Source organism: Schistosoma haematobium, chromosome 4 (assembly GCF_000699445.3).
Source record: "Schistosoma haematobium chromosome 4, whole genome shotgun sequence".
Classification (NCBI taxonomy): Eukaryota; Metazoa; Platyhelminthes; class Trematoda; order Strigeidida; family Schistosomatidae; genus Schistosoma; species Schistosoma haematobium.
This window is the reverse complement of record NC_067199.1, coordinates 6,311,879-6,336,304: the sequence shown is the minus strand read 5'-3', so window position 1 is coordinate 6,336,304 and position 24,426 is coordinate 6,311,879.

Below are 24,426 nucleotides of genomic sequence, written 5' to 3'. Positions count from 1 at the left end.
AAAACTCTCAACAACAGGTTTCAAAACTTACAGGATCTACTCAAAGAAGAAGAAACTACTATGGTGTACATCTGGAAAGGAATCAAAAATACACCATTTTAAACGTGTCAGGAAGTTCTTAACCTTAACAAACATCATCATAAGGAATGGATTTCTATGGAGACCCTGGACATGACTCATGAAAGGAAGAACAAGAACGGAGAAAGTCAAGGCACAAGCTGTATTCACAGAAGCAAACTAGCAAGTGAAGAAGAGCATCTGGGCTGACAAGCAGAAACACATGGAAATGCTAGTAACGACAGCGGAACAGGCTGCAAGAGAAGGAAATATAAGACAGCTATATGACACAACGAAGAAACTGGTAGGGAAATATAGCAAACCACAGAGACCGGTCAAGGAAAAACAAGACAAGTCAATCGCTGAGATTCAAGAACAGATGAAGAGATGGGTGGAACACTTCGATGAATTCTTGAATAGACCAGCTCCATTGGATCCACCGACATCGAAGCAGCACACACAGACCTTCCTACAGATGTCACTCCACCAACGATCGGTGAAGTCCGGATGGCCTTCAGACAAATCGAGAGTGGGAAAGCAGAAGAACTTGACAATATTACCAGTTGAAGCACTAAAGTCAGGCATAGAAATAACTGCAAACATGCTTCACGTTCTATTTAGGAAGATTTGGGAGGAAGAAAACGTGCCGACAGATTGGAAAGAAGAACACCTCTTCAAGATAACGAAGAAAGCAGAAGTGAGCAAATAATAACTATAGAGGAATTACACTATTGTCAGTACCAGGAAAGGTTTTCAACAGTGTTTCTAAACCGGATGAAAGACTCAGCAAACGACCAACTTCTAGATCAACAGGCTAGATTTCGTAAAGATTGGTCGTGCACAGACCAATTCGCGACGCTACGAATCATTGTTGAACAATCAGTTGAGTGATACTTCTCACTATACGTCAACCACAGTAACTATGAGAAGGCGTTTGACAGTATGGATAGGAGGATATTATGGAAACTTCTTCGACACTATGGAGTACCTGAAAATATCGTCAATGTCATACGGAATTCATATGACGGACTACAGTGCAAAGTTGTGCATGGAAGATATCTGACATCTTCAGTGCAAGTGAGGACGGGAATCAGGCAAGGCTGCTAACTCTCCCCCTTCCTCTTTCTTCTGGTGGTCGACTGGATTATGAAGACCTCAACATTTGAGTGAAAGCACGGAATACAATGAACAACTCTGAATCAATTAGAAGATTTTAACTTCGCAGATGATCTAGCCTTTCTATCCCATACACACGAACAAATGCAGATGAAGACAACGAGTGTAGCAGCAGCCTCTGCATCAATAGGCCTCAACATACACAAAGGAAAAAGCAAGATCCTCAAACACAACACGGAGAACAACAATCCGATCACAATTGGTGGCGAAACTCTGCAAGAAGTGGAATCTTTCACGTACCTGGACAGGATCATCGATGAACAAAGACGATCAGATGCAGACGTAAAGACGAGGATTGGCAAAATTAGGACCGCATTCCTACAGTTGAAGAACGTATGGAAATCAAAACAACTGTCAATTAACAATAAAGTCACAATATTCAATACGAACGTCAAGACAGTCCTACTGTATGGAACTGAAACTTGGAGAACTACTACAACCATCATCAAAACAGTGCAAGTATTTATGAACAATTGTCTACACAAGATACTCAATGTCCGTTCACCGGATACCATCAGTAACATCATACTATGGAAGAGAACAAATCAGCTTTCTTCTCAACAGGGAATTAGGAAACGATGTTGGAAGTTGATAGGACATACATTACGGAAGTCACCAAACTACATCACGTGACAATCGCTAACTTGGAATTCTGATGGGAAACAGAAAAGAAGCAGACCAAAGAAAACACTATGTCGGAAATTTGGAAGCAGATACGAAAAGGACAAATCGCAACTGAAAAGAACTAGAAAGGATTGCTCAGGATGTGGTTTGATGGAGAGTGCTAGTGGGCCGCCTATGCTCCTGCTCGAGGGATAACAGGAGTAAATAAGTAAGTATGTTATCATCTAGTCTTTAATCTTGATCAACATCAATCGATCAATTGACCATAATACAACTTTTTCTATTTTAAAATGTATCAATGTACACTATATTATATAAATAAATATTTACTGTAGCAAAAAATATTTCAACATGTGAGATCATGGGTCAATGGAAGCTAGACCACCATGGAAAATCTGGAAGCACTCGACGGCCGATTCGTCCTATTGTGGGGCTCCTCAGCAGTACGCACACACGACCCCACCTCGCGGGATTCGAACCCAGTCTCGTGCCAGGCGCTTAACCAACTAGACCACCGAGCCGGATGGAATCCAACGGTGTTAATGTCTAACTTCAACTAATCCATGAAATTGAGCGACACATCCACCATTGTCATCAGTGAGTTACTATTTCACAACAGACCTGGTTGAACTCCACTGGTCACTGCCTCTTACTAGAACTCCAGGAAATACGTTTTGAAGCCAATCACTAGTGAGCATATGTTGATTATTATTTTCAATAAATAATGAGTAATATGTCACATCACAGTACATGTTTCGTTAGAATGTGTTTATTCTTAATAAATGCACTGGTCAATTTACCAAGTCAACACTTTCCATGGTATCTAGGACAGAACTATGAAGACAATATATTTGTTTTTTTTTGAAGTGTTATTGTAGGTCTTTTGAAAGAAATAAAATAACTCTGACAATATCATTTCATTGAAATACATTAATTTTATTAACAGATTATACCATACACTTAAAATTTAATGACCTTAACATGTGGTCTGATTGTGTGATGCTTGATTACATACTACTTTATTATATAATACAGTTGATTGGTTAGTTATAGAACATCATACGATATTCTTATTCATGTGACAATCATAAAAATTGTAACGAAAGAGAGTACCATTCATTAGTTCACTATCTAATTGATGGGAGTACTATATAGAGATAAATATTTGCGCTAAGAAAAAAATCGTACTATTTTCTTATCACTGACCTAAATACATATATTTACACACACACCCACACACACGTATATATATGAGCTGAGTAAAAGTGATTGATTCATGATAACAAGGTGATTAGTTTCAATATGTGATCATTATTGTAAAGTTTAACTAAATATAAATATACACTATTGTTGTAGTGAACCTGAACATAGTGAATGTAAAATACATCAGATTATTATTAAATTTTTCAAGTACTATTCTTTTCAGGATGGGTTTTGTGGAGAGTTTTAGAAATTTCACATTATTCAGACGTATTGTTAGAATAGATGAAAACATGTATATAAGACATAGTCATTTCTCAGGTTGAAATCATGAGTCAATTGAAGCTAGACCACCATAGAAAACCTGGAAGCACTGAACGGCCGTTTCGTTCTAGTGTGGGACTCCTCAGTAGGTCCTGGGTTCGAATCCCGCGGGGGGCGGGATCGTGGATGCGCACTGCTGAGGAGTCCCATACTAGGACGAAACGGCCGTCCAGTGCTTCCAGGTTTTCCATGGTGGTCTAGCTTCAATTGACTCATGATTTCAACCTGTGAAATTTCTAAAAATCTCCGCAAAACCCATTCTGATAGTCATTTCTATCAGATTATAGTCTATTCTATTCGAATATTTACTTTTGAAACGAAACAACTAATGATTGAAATGATGAAAATGTATTTGTAAAATAAATACACTAAACATTATCTACTACAAAGAGTAAAATAGGTTTTATGTAAGTTGAATGCATATGATATACAATGATTAAATATGTATATCATCGGAAGGTGGTTTTTGTGGATATTATAGTATTTTAATAGTTGAATTCATGAGCTGTGATGCTCACTGCTGAGGAGTCCTACACCAGGACGAAATGGCCGTCCAGTGCTTCCAGGTTTTCCATGATGGCCTAGCTTCAGATGACTGATGAACTCAAATATTAAATTATGTATATAAGAAATACAAATCTAAATTCTACTTATATTGACTTAATACTGATGAAAATGATTAGTAACTCAATCCAAGGTAATAGGTTGGGAATGATTAAGCCCATTATATAATTAAATTTATGTTAGTAAACTAAACATCGGTTGATAATAAAAATAGGCTCAAACAAATGATTAGGAAATTCATTTGCCAAAACGTATTCGACTACAATTCATTTCGGAGTTTTACAACACTGACCACCCTTAGACAACCACTGAAAACTATAGTACACTAGATAAATGCTACATCCTAAGATAGGTGTCCTCAGCATTCCTCATCAATGACGACCCTAGGAACTGGATTGTGACAAGCTCCTAAGCGTCAGCTAATGAATTTGATTTCTAATGACTTACGTTTTCAACTTCAGTTTCTATGCTATCGGTTTAAACTACCACATACCATGTATGATCGTATTCCACCGATCGCGGCTTCTTACAAGGACTTCAAGAATCACCTGTCGAAGGTAGTCATTAGTCACGGAGTAACGTTTGTTATTACGGGAAATTATGGAGATTTTTGAATTCGTCACGTATGACGCAAATATCATAAATGACGATGGATAATGGATGCATAATATCTCGAATTGACTACAGTTACAAATCTCAACCACTGGATCCTGAGTAAGTAATTTAAAGTTTAAGAGCTTACTGCGAGGTTTTTAGATCCTGAAGTCATTCCCTAGTGAGTTTATTGCTGGATATTGCTGAATACAACCATCTTTTAATAAAATAGCCGTTTAGTGCTTCCTGGTTTTCAATGATTGTCTAACTACGGAATTCGACAATCTCCACAACCACCCTCTACTATAAAACAATCGACTTTATCAATGTAACTCACTAACCAAATACATTTCTTATATGTGAAAGACCGTGTAACTACCTAGAATTTCGCAAGACATTTGGGAAAACTGTTTGGACCTTTAACTAAATAAGTAAAAAGTGAATGTTTCAACCTGTAAATCATCTTTCTACAGTCGATATAATTACTAAAACTCACTAAGTGTATTTTGAAAATAATAACTGAAGATTCAATATTTTAAAACACTGATAAAAGTAGGAACAGTTATGATTACAGTAAACAATAAAGCGAATGTTTTCAGTCTCCTCTAGATCATTCAAAAGGAAGTCCGTGTTTCAATTTAGATCGATTAGTAATGGAAAGCTGAAGCTAAATATTATATCCGAACAAAAAGTAATGAGTGGTAATTGTTAGGATCTATGTATAGATTGTTATTATATATATTCTTATTGTATAAGGTATTGTATTAGGTGGCTATATTATCTGTATATTCATATTTATTTTAATATAAGCTTCCTTTCGACCTTTTTTGACTATTATACAATTTACTAAACCTTAGTTATTCCCAATCTATTAGCTACAGTCTCCCACAGTCACTTTGTGGCTTGGTTTCTTGTGATTATTATTTCCTGTTTTATGGTATGATGCGGTCTCGTTTGTTTGCATATAAGCCCAGTATGTCTGAAATATATGATTCATATAACGAAGGCTGATATTTGCATTCTGCACTGACCTGGCTTGGCTAGACGAGAGGCTATCATGTCAAAGGACTAATAAGAGCTCTAGGCTGCTCGTACATGTTTATGTGTCATCGGTCTGGCTGTAGAAGTTGATGTCTCCAATTAGCGCTTGTATCACCTGATAAATTAATAAGGTTACACGGCATAACACTAAAATTAAAAGTTCTAACAGTTTAAATGACGAATTGACTATCGAGAAGTATTCTATCCAACACATTCAAATGTGAATACTAGTAAGAGTTTGGAAATTTTCTCATACAACGGCTTCTTTTATAGATCTCACGGTTGACATGATAAATTACAGGGAAAAAAAGCATTTTAAGACGAGAATAATATAAAGCACAATATCAACTATTATCTTACTTGTAATAATATCAATAATATATCTTCTCAATAAAATATTGTGAAAATATACCTTAAGTAAGTGTAAGTTACGTGCCAAATACACTTGGTTTGTTATTTCTGGTATTCAAATCTATTCAAACGATTCTTTATTATTATTATTATTTAAATATAAAAATTTTAATTTAATAGTTGGAAAATCTGGAAGCACTGGACAGCTGTTTTGTCCTGGTGTAGGACTCCTCAGTAGTACGCACCCACGATCCAGTCACGCGGGATTCGAACCCAGGACATTTTGATTCGAAGTGCAAACTTTCTACTTGAAATTTATGAAACAGTCTAAAGTTATGACTAGTGACTTTAGTTGAAATCCATATTTTCACTCTTGTTAAAATTAAATATGGATACTTGAATCGATGTTCATTTTTGATTAAGTTCTATATTTCAGTATATTTGATATGCAATAAGCAATGGAAATCGAAATGCACATTTCATTCTATTTGGAATATATCTACATCCAAGAACTGCTCCCACAATGAGTCTTGGATTCCATTGTTAGTCACATACAAAATATTACTAGAACTTGGGAAATAATTCTATATCAAGACAATCTGATCAAGATCCGAATATAACAAGAGAGACTGACAAATTATAGTCCTGATTATCAATAATGGGAAATTACAAATTCTTACTAATAAGTTATTCATTTTATTTATAATTAAATAATTTGTCTCCTTTAAATTTACTGTTAAAAATAATCATTCTGGGCATTTTTGCTGACGACTTATGTAACCTATTCATTATTTGCAGTTGAGTCATTCAGTCAGTCAGTTAGCTACAACGTACGACCGGGCACATATGTGCATCGGTCCAGGTTGCCATACCGCATCAGCACAACAAGATGAACACCGGATTCACAGCAGTGGTTAGGTCAAAGGTGGTAATATATAAGAGAAAGATTGCATATAGAGATATAGTACAGAAAGAAAGAATTGGTTCGTAGAAAGAAAGATATGAAGTGATTTTAATCTCTTAGTTTAAGGGAAGACAGAGAGTGTATACACCTAAGACATTGTGATCGATTCTCAGCCATGTCGTCCACAGTCTCCAACCATTGGTTACGACAATCACGCGGACCACAACCAAGTAGTCTGCATCTATCAACATGGCTCAGACTAGACGTTGATGACTTCAAGCACCGATGCCACGTTTTGGTTTCACCACCCCTAACTTTCTTCCAACCATCCCCAACACCAGTTAGCATTGCACGTCGTGGTAATCGGTGTTCAGACATAAGCAACATGTGGTCCAACCATCTCAGTCGATGAAGATTCACAACCTCATCAACTGATTTACCATCATTCCCTAATACCCTGTGTCTAACCTCACTATTAATTACCCGGTGATCTCAGCAGATGTTGGCAATATTTCGAAGGTATTTGTGGTCAAACACTAGTAGCTTACGAGTGTCTTCTACTCTTAATGGTCATGCTTCGCAGCCGTAAAGTAAAACAGAACGAACTTCCGCGCAGCATACTCGTCTTTTTATTGACAGACGGACATCTCACCTTTGCCATAGGTGCCGTAAGTTGGCAAAAGCCAAAAGAGCTAGGTAATTACACGTATTTAAATCAAAAATAGGATATTCGTATGTTATTCATATCAAACCACAACATTAAACTAAGTTATTAATCATTGGAAAAAGTGAAAATTTCTCAACGGAGAACGTTTTTCGACGATATCATTTTCTGAAGCTAGACAATCATATTTATAGGTAATTTCTACCTAATGATAAGCTGCATATAATTCGATGAACACTTCTGGAGAATGGTTTCGCGCCCAAGTTCATTGATAATAATCTTAAACCATTATGTCAAGTTGAAATTATCCCTACAATTCCGTAGAAAGTTTTATTCCTGAATGTCGCATTCAAGGGAAATATGTCAGCTGAAACATTTAAGAACAGACTATTTAGATCTCCGAGCAAGAGGTATTGTTCATCAGAGCTCCAGCAAGAAAATCGTTCACCGAAGTGCGAAGGATGAATTACCGCTTATGGCCACCTCGTTGTACGTCTATCGTTTTGCTTGCTCTTGTTGAGAAGGTTATATTAGCCATGCAAAGCACTCAAGTAGTAAACAAGTATCTGAGCACTACTCTGCATGGCTATCTTAAAGGGAATGCGAATCAACCAACAACTCATTCCTTGAGTACATAGTCAACTTGAGCGACACCCCACTATGTGAAACGTGGTTCACAAAGTAGAAAGGATTGACCCAAAAGAGGTTTGGATGATGAATCTGTGATCAGCCAGGGCTATAGCAATTCACTATTCCGAACCCTAAGTCTATGTACAGAATAGTCATGTTCAATGCTTTATTCTCCTATGGTCTTAGAAACCATTTGAATTTTACAAAAAATAAGTGCAAATTATTATCTTCTTATCGTTCTCTATTAAGTGGACAATTATATTTAGTTTTTATTCCATGGATCATTATCTTTCATTACTTCCAAATCTGTTACACAACGTAAGCTCTTAATGAGTTTTGATTACTTTGCTAAATAATGCAACTGACCATTTCATTTAATACTAAAAAGCCTTAATCCCATTTGTAACTTAATATACTCGATACTTGAAATCCTTTAACAATCTTGACTATATTATGAAACATCACTTCATTTTCACTGACTTACATTTCAATAAGTCTGACTATCTAAATAGTATTGTAAAGCTACAGAAAATGATAATCCGTGTCGGTTAGAGACAGGTATCTACCTCAGTACAATGGAAGATAGTCGCGCAATTTCGCGGATTGGTTGAGGTTAGACATTAGCACTGTTCGATGCCGACTCAGTGGTTCAGAGGTTAAGCGTTCGTGCGCGAAACTGAAGGCCCTGTATCTGAATCCCACGAGTGGGATCGTGGATGCACACTACTCAGTAGTTCCACAATAGAACGAAACGGCCGTCCAGTGCTTCCAGGTTTTCAATGGTGATTTAACATTAATCAGTTCATGATCTCAATCAAAAATGGTAAGAACTATTAGATTTGAGATGAAACATCCATTTTTATTTTCTTAGTTTTCTGTGGATTAGTAAATAGTGTCAGTCCTTGGAGAAAACAAGGGTAAAGTACGCAAATTGTATAGATATTTTTAAATAGATTTGTTTGTATCCTCTCATAGAATAGTTGTTTGATGGTATTTTAAAATATACTTAATCATTTGACGTATTAGCTGTCGTCGCATATTTTATCATCCTTAAATTACATTCAATTAGCTGTAAAGCATACTCAGCTTATTACAATAACATGTGATACATGCTCTTGTATTTACTCATATATATTCATGTGGTTTTTGAGTCTAGAAATTATAAAAGGCCCTTATAATCACTTACCTAAATTTCTAATATTCCCGTAGGAGATATAGAAATTTGAGAATTTATGTAGTCTATCAAGTTGGTGACGAGTACAATAATGATGATTATGAATCAAGCAGACACCACAGTGATTTATTATCATTAAATTTAGTAACGTTACCTGGTAAAGGTAGTGTCCCTTTGAGTTGGAAATAATTCCTCTAAGCTACAAAATTAAGGTATTAAAAATTTACAATGTTATGCTCAAAATTTTATTAAAATTTACTTTTTTATTGTTAAAAATTGCTTGGTTATTGTTATTCAGAGAGTAAATAAATGTACATAACTACTGAAAGGTTAAATAACCTGTTAATTTAGTATCTAACGGAGTAGTGAGTTATAAGTCCTACATAAAGCTTGCTAAAACTCATCACTGTATTAGTCTTTGATAGTGTTCAGCTTTAACAATGGAACAAACTATAGACTGTATTTTCATGATTCTGTTTAGTAGAATATACTTGTTTGAGTCGTAGGCAGCATTTATAACAAATAAAATTTGGGAAGTTCTAGTCTGGGTAAGAACTGGTGGCCGTCCAGTTCTTCTAGGTTTTCCATGATGGCCTAGCTTCAATTGACTCATGATCTCAACTATTGAAATCACTACAATCGCCACAAAAACCCCTCTGATACTAATCAATGTATGCTCACTAGTGATTGGCTTCAAGACGTATTTCCTGGAGTTCTAGTAAGAAGCTGTGACTATTGGAGTTCAACCGGGTCTGTTGTGAAATAGTAACTCACTGATGATAGTGGTGGATGTGTTACTCAATTTCATGGATTAGTTGAAGTTAGATATTCCGTCCGGCCCATTGGTCTAGTGGTTAAGCGCTCGCGCGGGAAACTGATAGGTCCTGGGTTCCAGTCCCATTTCAGTGTAACTCACTTTTCCTGACCTGTGTACCTAGATTACCAACTTAGATAGGCTCAAGTTGAAAATTGAGTTTTTATATAAGCTCAATAAGTAAATTTAATGGGCATTTATGATAACCATATACTTCAATTGTCCTTATAATCCATTCATTATAAACAATATAAAACAAAAAAATAACTTCATTATTGATCATATATATTCATAAATATTGATCTAGATAAGTGCTATTAAGATGCTTAGACCAGTGTAAACTTATTTGCCAAGTGCAGTTTCATATACTAAACTATAAACTATACACTGAAAGTGGAAATCAGAGATACTACTCAGCTGCCCAAACGTAAATCGATCAAATGGGTTTCGAACTAACAAGAACGGTCAAAACAAAATGATCATTTTGCTGAATCTAACCTTCATAAACCACAATGTCGAAATATCAAGATTTAATTTATTCAACTTAATGGGTAAATACGCTAATTATTCTAAACATAAGGACGTATAATTCCTGTTTAAGCAATAACAATATGAAGTTTAGCGAAGGAATTTCCTTTCGACGAATTTACTATTAAGATGTACAATTATATTTATAAGAAATTATGAAACTAAACTCCCTCGCCTGACCACCTCTATTTGCATTTACCAGCTCGTCTGCTCTTTTGAAACAGAGTACACAAGCAGTAACCAAAGCTTGCTTTCAACTCGAATAAGAGAACATATTCTACTGTGGTTCTACAAAGGTAAGGGGAACGTGGTTAAAAGTCCTATCCTTAAATATTTAACTTATTCTAACCACTCCATTGACCCACAACCTTTTTTGCCATTATCACTTGCATTACATAATCTAGCATTTTAACCTTTCTTTTACATCATCATGTCCAATCATTGTTTATGTGTCAGTACGGAATTAGTGTTTAACATATATTTGCTGCTGAAATCACGAGATGCACTAAGGTAGTATGGGACTCCTCAGGGTTGCGCAAGATCATGGGTTGGTTGAAGTTAGACATTAACACCGTTGGATGTCGGCTTAGTGTTCTAGAGGTTGTGTTTGCGCGCAAGAACGAAGGTCATGGATTCGATTCTCGCGTGCGGGGTCGTAGACGCTCACTTCTCACGAGTTCCACATGAAGAAGAAACACCCGTCCAGTGCTCCTAGATTTTCAATGTTGGATGAGCTCAGATCGGCTCGTGATTTCAACTATGAAAATTCTACAACCTCCACAAATCCCCCATACAGTTGTACAGCTCAATAATAAATTTATTTAGAAGAGAGTGTTCTCTATCCATAATAATCAAAGACAGTCATGAACCAGATGATGTTTGGTAAAATATTGAGTGAGTCAACCCATGATGTATTATAAATATCTACTACTAGTTGATCAGTCGGTAGAGACCAACGTCTTGTATGTCAAGTCCTTCTTAATGCTGATGTAATTCCACTGGCTAGTCACGACCCAGGTAGCTCAGTGGTAACATCTCTGACATCAAAGCTGAGGGACAAAGTGTCGAATCTGCCAGGGAGCATCAGTCCCCTCGATATTACATGTGGACCTCACTGGCGAGTGCTAAATAGTACAGACCTAGATGAAAAAGGATTTCCTGTTGGCTATATCGAACCATCATCTTGTATATTAAAAATATGACTTAGCACTCAACTAAACCACTCACTAGTTAGTATTTAGAAATCAAATTGATCTGAATCAATAATGATCCTTAGTTTAAAATGACTACCCCAGTAACAGATACAAGTCACTTATATTGGAATTTCAAAAAACCTATCCTAAGTATTGGTCACTAGTAAATCCACAATGATTATCTTAATTGGTCTTTTTCAGATTATTCCAACTTGAAGTTAGTTTCCTTGATGAACTAAAAATTAGTCAACTTTTTATTTGTTAAGTTTCATGATCAATATAACTATAATTACACAAAATAACCTTGATTATGGGTGACATGGATCCAGTCTGTCATATGCGAACTGACATAATAAAGTAGCATGTGATTAAATAGATAAAATGCACAATCAATCAACTATTCATAGGATGCATTTGATTTTTTTTAGATGAAATGTTATTTACCACTAATAATGTCTATTTTTATTTTAATAGTTTAAATCACAAATTGATCTTTGCCGGACCACTACTAAAAAACTGAAAACACTGAACGGCCGTTTCGTTCTAGTATGAGATGGTTCAGAAGTGAACATCCGGAAATCGAACTCAAGACCTTTCGTCTTGCTTATGAATGCTTAACCTCTAAACCACTGAGATGACATTTAACAGTGTTCATGTTATTGCGCAACTCTCATTCATTGTCTGCAATGCTTAATTGTCTCAGACTCTACATGGTTGATTATTGTATAATTGTATAGGTAATCGCGTTTTGTACATTATATAGTGATATCTAAAGTAGGTCATCTCCGTTCAGGCTTGTGAATATTCATAATGCTTTTCAGTTAAGTATATTTTTTTCTAACAACTGAACAAGGAACCGAGAAAACACCTTTGAACGATTGCTTAGACTAAGAGGAGTAATTGATGTAATATCATCTTCCTGATTGGCCTATTGATGGATAGAAAACAAATGTCATATAATCGGAATGTCAAGAGAACACCTTTCAAATTATTAGTCAATACGTTAAAAAATGAAATTGAATAATGAATCCGATGTTTATACTATGAATGTTTTAAAATCTAATAACGATAAATGTTAAATTACACAGTAAAACTGAATAAAACCATAGAAGGTGTATAGTATAGTTTGGTAGTTACTTTAATGTTTGTATAGATTCAGAGAAACAGTTAGTTTTAGATAATTCGTTGATTTCTTTAAGGAAATCACATTGAGCATATATGAATCCTACTGGTGTAACACATAATATATCTCTATTTCAATTCTAGATAACTTTTGGGCAGAAACACGATTTGAAAAATAAGTTTATAAGTAATTTAAACTGACAACCAATTTCATCGACTGCTGATGCCGTCAACAGTAAATATACACGCATAATAAAAGTAGTATGTTGTAAGTAAAATAAAATTCATACACTACATCATCAAAACAAGTTAATTATCAGTATAGGGGTTGTGGAGATCATTAAGTTTTTTGATTGAGATCATGAACCGATTGATGTTAGACCACTGTTGGAAAGCTGGAAGCACGGGACGGCCGTTTCGTCCTATTGTGGAACTACTCAGCAGTGCGCATCCACGATCCCGCTAGCGGAAAAGCAAGTTAAACTCATCATTAGTTCGAACAAGGTGTAAACTGAACTCAGAGTCCATATAAATGAAGTGTTCTCCACAAATTGAAATAGGTAAATTACTACTTACAAAAATACTACTCAACGTTCATATCAAAGAATTTAAAAATAATCACACTTCATTATCCTTTTGGTTATATGAAATCCGTATAGCAATGGACGAGCTAAAACCTAAGTTTTAATCTCCGTGGACGCCATCTCTGGTTGATATCCACCATAATATCAAATCACTTAAACTAGTGGTCGCATTACAATTTGATCAATAGAATATGTTTAACACTCTGAACTTGTAACAAGTCACTAAATATTTCTCTATTATCAGTTAATGTACACAACTCAATCCTATACGAGGTCAGCCATTCTCGTAAAAAAAACCAGTGATAACATCTCTAACTGTAATACCATGCTATGTAGTTTCAGATATCACGGAGTATATACGTTACCACAGAATTCCAAATACAGTTTATTCGTATGTACTGATTAACATGAAATCTGGATTGAGAACTTCCCAACGATTGCCCCCAACTACTTAGTATACTGATAACCCTAAAAGTCGAATAGTTTATCAATGTAGAATAATTATCTTTAGTTGTTTAAATTAGTTTCAACCAAATATTTTCAGTTTACAACATGTTATTTTGGCTTGCAATCAATAACTTAATTTGGGATTGTTCACATACAAATATCTTGTGTTTTGATAATACCATCAACTACATCTTATTAGTACTGGTAATAATGTATCTAACCAATCAGTGAATGGAGCTCCGGGGAATAAAATGATGAATTTTGCTAAAATTATGAATCGATCTAAGTTAGACCACCACAGAAAACCTGGAGTCACTGGATGACCGTTTCATTGCGATGCGTGATCCCTCAGCAGTATGAATCCAAAGTCCCTCACGAGGGAATCGAAATCCGTGCTCACAGGATTTCAGTAGTGGTTTAACTTAGATTAGCTCATGATTTCAATGGAATTCAACAATCTCCACAATCATATGTTAAAAAAGATGAAGGTTGAATTGTTATTATGCTAGGATATGATACACTTAGTGAATAGGATGATAAATTCTTCATCCATTTATTATTACATTCAGAATAATGTTGTGAAGAGATAAGAAAAAAGAGGTCCAGAAATCTAAATAGTTATCTTTTGGTGAATCATCCTGACTTTTTTAAGGAGTACCTTTTGAAAATATGTTTTACAGTGGTTTTTTTATCATCCTACCTATAATCTCTCATTAATTATAGCGTTCAAAATTTTCAGTCGATCCACTTCAAGTAATTAGCGGTAAAAATTTGTAGACAGTGCAAGAACGATTACGTCACATCTTATTGCATTTACCAGTTTACATGTTTGTGTGGCACATATACATAAGGAGGAGTAATTGAATAATACAATCAAGGGTTATGAAACCTGTGCCAAATGTTCCGATCAACGTGGTAAGTGGAAAACCATTTTCATCGATAGCAAAAAACATACCTGAAACGGGCCACAGAATTGACATCAATACAGCTTTTAAAACTTTGTATAGAAATTGTCAAGAACAAATTCTCAGGTCTGTAGAAGCCTTGTCTATTCTTAAATTTACCCCCCCCCTTATGTGTACAAATAAAATTTGTCGTAATCTTGAATTTGACCTGATAATCCGTAAGTCATTTCATGGCTTAGGCTAATGCGGCGATTTCTTATTCTTTCTATGCGATGTTGATATTCTCTCTTCTTTATTACTTTGCTTACTTGAACCTTCATTTAACTGACCTTTATTAATTTTCATATAAAATGCCTTAACAAGTGTATGTGTGACCAAATCGTTCGAAAGTATAACGCAAATACATCATATTTTTTAGATCAACTCCGTCTCCTCATTGCCCTACCAAAATTTAGAAAATGTTTCCAAGTGCATTGTGCTGCATATTGGCTATCAAGGTACAGATACATACACAGTGAATAACACTGAGCTACCTGTTGTTCAGAAACACAGTGAATTAGGAGTTATCGTTAACCAAGACCTAGAAACTACTGCTCACTGCCGTGCGATAGCCGTCAAAGGTCCTAGGACCTCATATGTAGGGTCGATACGTAGAACCTTTAGCCATATCAACGCCAAGACTTTTTTGACGTATACAGTATTCGTGTATCCTAAGCTCCAGCATTGCATACAGGCAGCTATCCCGTGTTTAAAAAACACAGTGAGCTTTTAGAAAAGGTTCAGAGAACCTCAACTAAGCTGATTCCCGGAATAGTAAGATCTCCTGTATGATGCTCGACTGACTAAATCAAACCTATTTCCATCGTCATATAGAAGAACCAGAGGGGATTGAACACAGTTTTCAAATTACTTAGTAATAAATTTGCATCTGATATGCCCTCATTTTTCTTGTCTTACAAAACAGAGAACTTACGAGGACACTCTAAAAATGAGCCCAGGACAAATTACTTGTCAGCTGACTATCGACTTTCTCACAGAATCATCAACGAATAGAATTCATTACCTCAACACGTGATTGAAGCTCCATCTGTCGACTCTTTCAAAAGAAAATTTGGACCAACTGAAAGACCACCACTGCCAGGACCACCACAGGCCACCTGGCCTGCTGTCTTTCCAAACAGAAACTGAAATTTATTCACATATATAGACTTGAAATGTTTATTTCAAACGTTACTTGACCAAGTCTGATAAATCAAATTTGAATGCAGTTAATGGGTTAACAAATCCCACTAAAACCTTAATATTCACTAGTTTTGTAAGACAAATGATTATGAAACATGTAAATTGTATAATAAATGAACCTGGTACTGACTAGTGATTTGTCGCATTTAGACGGCCCAATAAGTTCAGCAATCGAACATTCTGTGAACACATGTCACTCAATCAAGGCTGACTCTTCATTCAAAGTTATCTACAAGGTAAGAAGAAGGCTGTGAAAGACAGTTATGTTGCATCTTCCTAACATTGCCGAAGCATCTGGGAAGACCGAAATTGTGTGTTCAAAAGAAATTGATACAGTCCCTTCTTCTACCATGGTCATAATGACTCATAATTTTCTTTCTTTTTTTCGTCATACTTTTCTTCCTTTACAGACATTTGTTTCCCTTCTACCCCCCAACTGGTTTGTTTCTGTTTCTATGATTCACCTGATTACATTTTATCTCAATTTCAGCATTTTATCTCATTATACTGAGCCATCCATACCAAATTATAATTTCCCTATTTATCTTTATGATGAATATTCAAGGCATTAACAATAAAACTATTATTAATTTCATAAACAAAGATGGATAGTGGATAACAGTGAAATTTAGGACGTGCATTTCTTCCTATTTTGGAACTTGTTATCTGAATTTACCTGCATCTTAGAGTTGATGTTCACTCTGAGACTCGAATTCAGTAACGTCCGCTTCAAATGCCATCATTAGTTATTTTACCCCACTGTTATCATGTTTAACAGAAGTTTATTATCATTATTATTGTAATTACTATCATCTTAAAAAATAAGTATATATATATATATATTCGCGATTGTATAACTTTTCAAAAGAGATCTCTTCTCTGAGCTAATCTTTCTTATTTCATATTTCAATGGGTATATTCCATTTATTTAAATACTTCACTTTCATTGTAATTCTTAATTATTATATCATTTATAATAATGAAATAATATGAACATAATAAGTGACCATACATCATTAAACGAGCTGAAATGAAATTAGATATTAGTACATAGCTAAAATTGAAAAGAAATATGTCACTAATGTTAATTAGTATTCTACACTTATTAATAAAATATCCGAGAGTTGATATGAAGTATGATACATTTCTAGACGAATACTTTTCCAGAAGTATTTTATTACAATGAGTTAAAAACATAACAATGTGCTAAACAAAATGTGCGGGGGGTGGAAGTTGTAATGCATAACACAAATAAGAATTTTAATTTGAAGAAAGATTTCATAATTTACATTATAGATTGGTCTTAGTTAAACAATCATTGAAAACTTGAATTCACTGATTCAATTAGTCAGTCAGTCAGCTACAACGTAGGACCAGGCACATATATGCATCGGTCCAAGTTGCCATACCTCATTAACACAACAAGATGAACACCGGATTCATAGAAGTAGTTAATTCAGTGGTGGTAATATATAAGATTGCATATAAGGATATAGTACAGGAAGAAAGATATGAAGTGATTTTATTCTCTTAGTTTAAGGGAAGACAGAGAGTGTATACACCTAAGACATTGTGATCGATTCTCAGCCATGTCGTCCACAGTCTCCAACCATTGGTTACGACAATCACGCGGACCACAACCAAGTAGTCTGCATCTATCAACATGGCTCAGACTAGACGTTGATGACTTCAAGCACCGATGCCACGTTTTGGTTTCACCACCCCTAACTTTCTTCCAACCATCCCCAACACCAGTTAGCATTGCACGTCGTGGTAATCGGTGTTCAGACATAAGCAACATGTGGTCCAACCATCTCAGTCGATGAAGATTCACAACCTCATCAACTGATTTACCATCATTCCCTAATACCCTGTGTCTAACCTCACTATTAATTACCCGGTGATCTCAGCAGATGTTGGCAATATTTCGAAGGTATTTGTGGTCAAACACTAGTAGCTTACGAGTGTCTTCTACTCTTAATGGCCATGCTTCGCTGCCGTAAATTAAAACAGAATGCACTGAATGACTGTTATTGACAAAATATACTAAGATATTAAGCTGATAGTACGTTTTTAACATTCTTATATAATATCAATGTATAAATGGATGTTTATGATTAGTCTTAAGCATTTCTTGTCTTAGTATTTATCACTGATTGACAATAATCTATCCTATTCATAACAGATAACCCTGAACTTTATATTCAATAAATATTTCTATACTCAAATAAGCTCCAAGGTGGATAAAATATATAGGCCTAAGGACTACAAACTGAGTTTGTTATCAGTATTCCACATTCTATTAAGAAATCGCCGACATACATCGTTATAGAAGTTCATACTACCTTGACGATTCAGAGGTTCAACATTCAATGTTGAACAAAAAAGAGTTATCACTAAGTTAGACTCTAAATCAACTTATCATTATATGATCTTGTTCAAAGGCTACTTCAGCTTATAAAGTGAGAGAGAGAACTGGTAATATTTAATTCTTGTAACATAACCACTAATGATATAAGAAATCCAGTAAGAATTATCTCAAAAAACCCTTTTTCTGTAAATGTATGGAAAGAGTGGAACGAAACAGCGATTTATCGGATAATTAGGCGTGTATTCGATTTTGAATCATTTATGTTTTATACAGACAAAATTATATTTAGCAAACGGGCTTGTGGAGCTTGTTGAATTTTATGATGTGTATCACGAACCAAACCTTGTTAGACAATCACTGAAATCTAGGAAGAACTGTACAGCTGTTTCATCCTAGTATAGGTGTGCATCAGTGATCATACCACTGATCGAATCCAGAAGCTACAAGCCTCCTGGTAAGTTGTTACGCTGCGGACCAGCCCCCAAATGCCTTGGTACGGTCGAGAGTGGTGAGAGTCCATTCTCCCTCTTCAAATACTCTCACACGGCCACGCGTATACACCCACTCCCACGGAAGTTCTACTCATTGCCTTCTCGCTGCGAGGGGTGTTGTTTACCAAATTGACAGGATGAAAAGCGAATGTCCGGCTCCCTAACCAGGTTGGTGGATATGGACGATCCATCTAGGGGAGTTGGAAAACCCTGATTCCAAACAAGTGGTGCCCATGGGCTACAGGATTCTGAGGGAACAAATAACATGAACCTATTGTTGGTCACCGGCCACCATGAAACTACATCTCCTGACGTTACTCCACTGTCTGGTGGATTAGACCTCTAGGTCAAAGACTCGGGAGTGGTCCCTACGAAAACAACCTACCTCAATCTGGAGGCCCGAGCAGTATCTCATACCTTATAAGAATCAAATAAAGTGTGGCGTATATATATTCGGTGTCTCTTTGCATCATTAGTGATGTGAACAGAGAAATAAGAAGCCTTGACAAACTACGAAAGCTATTTTTCGAGACGTTACTTCATCTTATTCAAAGCTTGTAAAACAGTAACATTTATTTTTGTCCCTTATCTATTCTACAGAACGTAAGCTTTAGTTTAATGTATGATTCACTGCCATACCCTTTTCTGTTCCAAAGCTATTGTAATTTAAACATATTATTTTGTACTCTATTTTCTACTCTAATTCTCAGCTTTGGACATAACTGTATTTTCCTAATCATTGCACGTTGTGGTCGGGTTAGTCATCTATTTATTCCTGTACTGTCCTACACCAATCTGAAATCGGGAACCAGTACGGGATTGAGAATAAATCGAGTAGTGTTCCAGTTGTCTTGTCTTCTCTCACTCGCATGCTTGCCACCCAACCAGGTGATAGAATAGTTCTCTTCTCTCTACTCCACTTCGAACTCACACGTACTAGCCTCAAGGTTAGGCCGGTCAGCCTATCGCGCAAGGTCTTAATTTAGATCATATCAAAAAAGCCAGTGAAAGTCAATTCTCTTATTACTTTAATCACAACAGTACATTTCCAATGTTATACAAAACTTTGGGGATTTGTGGAAATTGTAGTATTTTCAAAATTGAATTCACGAGTCAATCTAAGCTCAACTACCACAGAAAAATGTGGAAGCGCTGTACTGCTACTTCCTGATAGTATGGGATCCAGTAGTAAGCATCCACGGTCCCGCACGCAGGACTCGAACGCAAGGCCTCCAGGTTCGCACGTGAATGCTTAACCCCTAGACCACTGAGCCAACATCTAACAGCATGCATGTATAACTTCTATCGATCCGTGATCTTGAGCAACCCTCCATTCATTGCCTGAGGTGGATAACTGTCTCACACCCGACATGGAATGAACTCGACTGCTCAATGCTTATCACTAGAACTCCAATATATCCATCTTGAAGCTAATCACTAGTGAGAACATGATTATTACCATTTCGTGAATTTTTGAAGTCCCATAATAGGACGAAACGACAGTTCAGTGCTTCCAGGTTTTCAATGGTGCTCAGCTCAGATCGACTCATGAATTCAACTTTGATAATACAAAACTGTTAGATGAGAATCATTTGGTTAAATACAGATCATATCTAAGATATGAGTAAGAAAAACAGACAACTCTTAACAAGTAACATTATTATAATGTTGTTTCAAATGATTTGCATATATTTCCAATAATAATAAAAACTCACAAGTGTACACCTCCATTTCTATCATGTGAATAACATTATTTCATCATCTTTCATTTTATAATGAAGACGAAAGTGGAAAAACAAAAGTAGAAACAGAAACATAAGGAGCACACGTTTAAGAGTATAATATGAACCCAAACAAGGTAAAAAGCACAATACAATTAAACTGAGAGATAGAGATAGAGAGACAGAGAGAAATAAAGATTGATGGTTTTCTATGGTGAAATATAAAATCAAAATCAGAATTGATTAACTAATTTATTCAATCGAAATAAAATATAGGTCAGCGATAGTTACTGACTATATAAAATCGAAATTAAGGTGAAATTCTCAAATAGAAATTAGTTAGATTATAACTCTATGAATTGATCATTTGGTGTTGACTTGTATTATTATACTACAGTTATTGACATTAATTGAAGTTCATTAACCAAACAATTGGAATGCCTTAGCATTAGAACTGACTAATTCAGTGTTTACTGGTATTGATCATCGAATACCATTGGTGACAATTGATTCATTCATAATGTGTCTGAACTCCACAGGTGACCTGATAAGTCTTGAGGACTGAATGCTATATTCGTTTCCTAAGCCACTCGGTAACCCCAAAGCTAGAACTATACAGCGACCTGAACACGAGAGAGAAGACGCAAAATACGCGAGAAGAAGTTTACTCCAAGGTTCATCCCAATACAGAAAATACAGGGTTTTTATAATATTTTTAAATGTCTTTGTGTTGCTCGAAGATTCTGGAATGCTACAAACCATAGTAGCAGTGTAGCAATCAGCTAACCAGAACCTCTTCATGTGACGTTTCACTTCCTTGATATTTTTGGCTAAAAATTCAATTGAACGCTGATTGGATGAAACGCTTCTTAGTGCTTCCTGATGCTTGCTTGCCTTTTGCAAGCAAATTTCTGGATCACCCCAACATGACCAGTTTTCACGGGCACATAAATTAATGATTAATTAATAGATTTTCGTGTTCAGCAATTTACGGTACATAGATTGTATAAGAATTAGAGATCTAAAATCGATTTCTTAAAATGAATTAATACTTGTGTTACGTATGCAGAGGAATATGCCAATAATTATTGTGTTAAGTCGAATGGTGTCCTTGAACGTTAAATGGACATTTCCCATTGGTCGATGTTTGTTTCACTTGTTAAATATTGTGTAAATGTTTTCTATTTTATGGTAAGATGTGGTTTGTTTGATTAGTATATAAATAGAGTATGTCTGAAATGCAATGATCCATAACTCAGAGGCTGTGACTTGCGTTCTAGATTCAACTGGCCGGGCTAGACAGGGAAGCGGGACCAATCAGGACACTAGGTCTTCCTTACGTGTTTTCCGTGTCATTGTAATCGATCAATAAGACGCTGCTTATCATAACCTGCAGTCTCACACGTTACAACAACTTGATTTGGTGTTTCACAAATTGTTATATGACCAGTTAGTTTCCATGATCTGGTCAGCAGTCTGACGATTAAAGAATACAATTTACTCATAGTAGTGTATAATAAATTAACTTGTTGTGTTATTTTGCCTAATGATTTCATTCTATAGTTGATTTCCTTTCTTAACCACTTGGGTTTTGATATGTTCAAATCCATGATTATTTGACAATGAATAATTTATTTGACAGTATTCTGCATTTTACGACTGATACAACGTTCTTCGTGAGAGTCAAAGAGCCTTAGTTAGATCCTGTCCATTGCTCGATGATTTAAGACTATATGACAAAGCAATTTTCCGGTACCCCTTTATTTTCACTGGTTCGCAAACACGATGTTAGTATGTGATAAAATCTATCTTTATGCAAATAAATTTTATTTAAATAATTGTTGTCTAGACTTTTGAGATTATGGATGTGGGTTTAATTAGACAAGGAAAACCATCATGAACTGGGGAGCCCTTCTGGTCTGTTTCATTCTAGCGTGAGATTACTCAGTAGTACCCATCCAAAACATCAAACTCAATTTCGTGATGCACACAACGGCTGGTGCTCTCTGTGCTTTAATCCAGTGGGGAATAGCCTCACACTTCATTTGAATTTCAATATAATACGACCTATATTTAATATCATTTTGAGCCAATACATTCGTTTATTAACAGTTCTTTTGCACGAACTCCAATTAGGGTTCCTCTAGAGTTACTGTCGATCTCAAGCCCAGATAAAAGAGAAGAGTTGAGTGTAAATTGGAACAATTATGGTGAAAGTCGAAATTCTTTGGAAACCATGAGGACAGTACCCCATCTGACAACCTAGCCAACAACCAATATAGGAATATGAAATACCGAGACACTCTGGGAGACCTGGAAAACCATTCAAATAGCATTGGAAATGAGAAAATATAACCTTAATATGTTCGAAATAAGGGAAACTGGTTGGACATAAGCTAAACAAAAAAGAATACTGTCCGGAAAGATGATGTATTTTGATTATGAAGAAGGAAATACTTCACCCACGTGTGAAGCTGATGCTAAGCACAAAAGTATTTACAGGATGAGAAACGCATAGATCGAAGATAATCAAACCATTCTTCAAAACAAATGAGGAGGTTACAATGAAAGTCGTCCGCTGTTATGCACCAATCAATGGTATCAGTGAAGATGACAAAGATCAGTTTTATGAGCGGCTGTATTCTAATTTAGAAAAATGCACAGGAAAAGAATATGACCATCCTGATGAGAGACCTAGACGCTAAAGTTGGAACGGACAACATCGATTGTGAACATGTCATGTAACGAAATGGACTATGAGAAAGAAACGAGAATGACTCAAGATTGGGAAATCTATGTGCTTCCATCAACAAGACGTAGGAACAGAGAGGGGAGTTGATATAGCTTAAGATCACCACCTGGTGGTGGGCAAGCTAAAACTGAAGCTAAAGAAGCATTGGACAGTTGAACAAGCAAGAGTATAAGAGTTAAATACAACCTTCTTTGAAGACCCTAAAACTCAGGGAGTTCAAGAGAGCTCTCGGATACAATCTTCAAGTCTTACAAGTTTTATTAGAAAGGGAGAAAAAACTCTTTGAATCACAACTAGAAAGTAATTGAAAAACAATAGCTCCAACAAATCAGGCGGTGCTGAATACCAAGAGGTAGCAGCATAGGGAATAGACCTCTGTAGACACTTTGGGGAGCATTCGAGAAAAAAAAACAGGATTACAGTCAATAACAGCCAGACGAGACTAGAGAAAGCCAAGGCACAGTCCGAATGCACATAAGCAAACAAAAGAGTGAAGTAGAACTAACAAATGGAGTTAACAATAGGAAATACCTATAAAACCTACCAATGGCGACAGAAAAAGCGAAAAAAAGAAATATGAAAGAACTATATGACACAAGTAAGAAGCCAGCATGGAAATACTGAAAACCAGTGTGACTAGTCAATAACAAAGAAGACAACCAATCACTGAGATTCAAGTTAAGTGGAACAGGTGGCTAGAGTACTTTGAAGAACTCCTGAATAGACCAGTCCCATTACACCCGCCAGACATCGGAGCAACACCTACAGACCTTCCTATAGATGTTATTCCATCAACAAATGAAGAAATCAGCATGGCCATCATACAAATCAAGATTGGGAAAGCAACAGGACCAGACAATATACCATCTGAGGGACTTAAGTCAGACATATAGGTAATTGCAGAGGTGTTCCACATTCTCCTCAGAAAGATTTGTAGGAAATAAAAAATACCA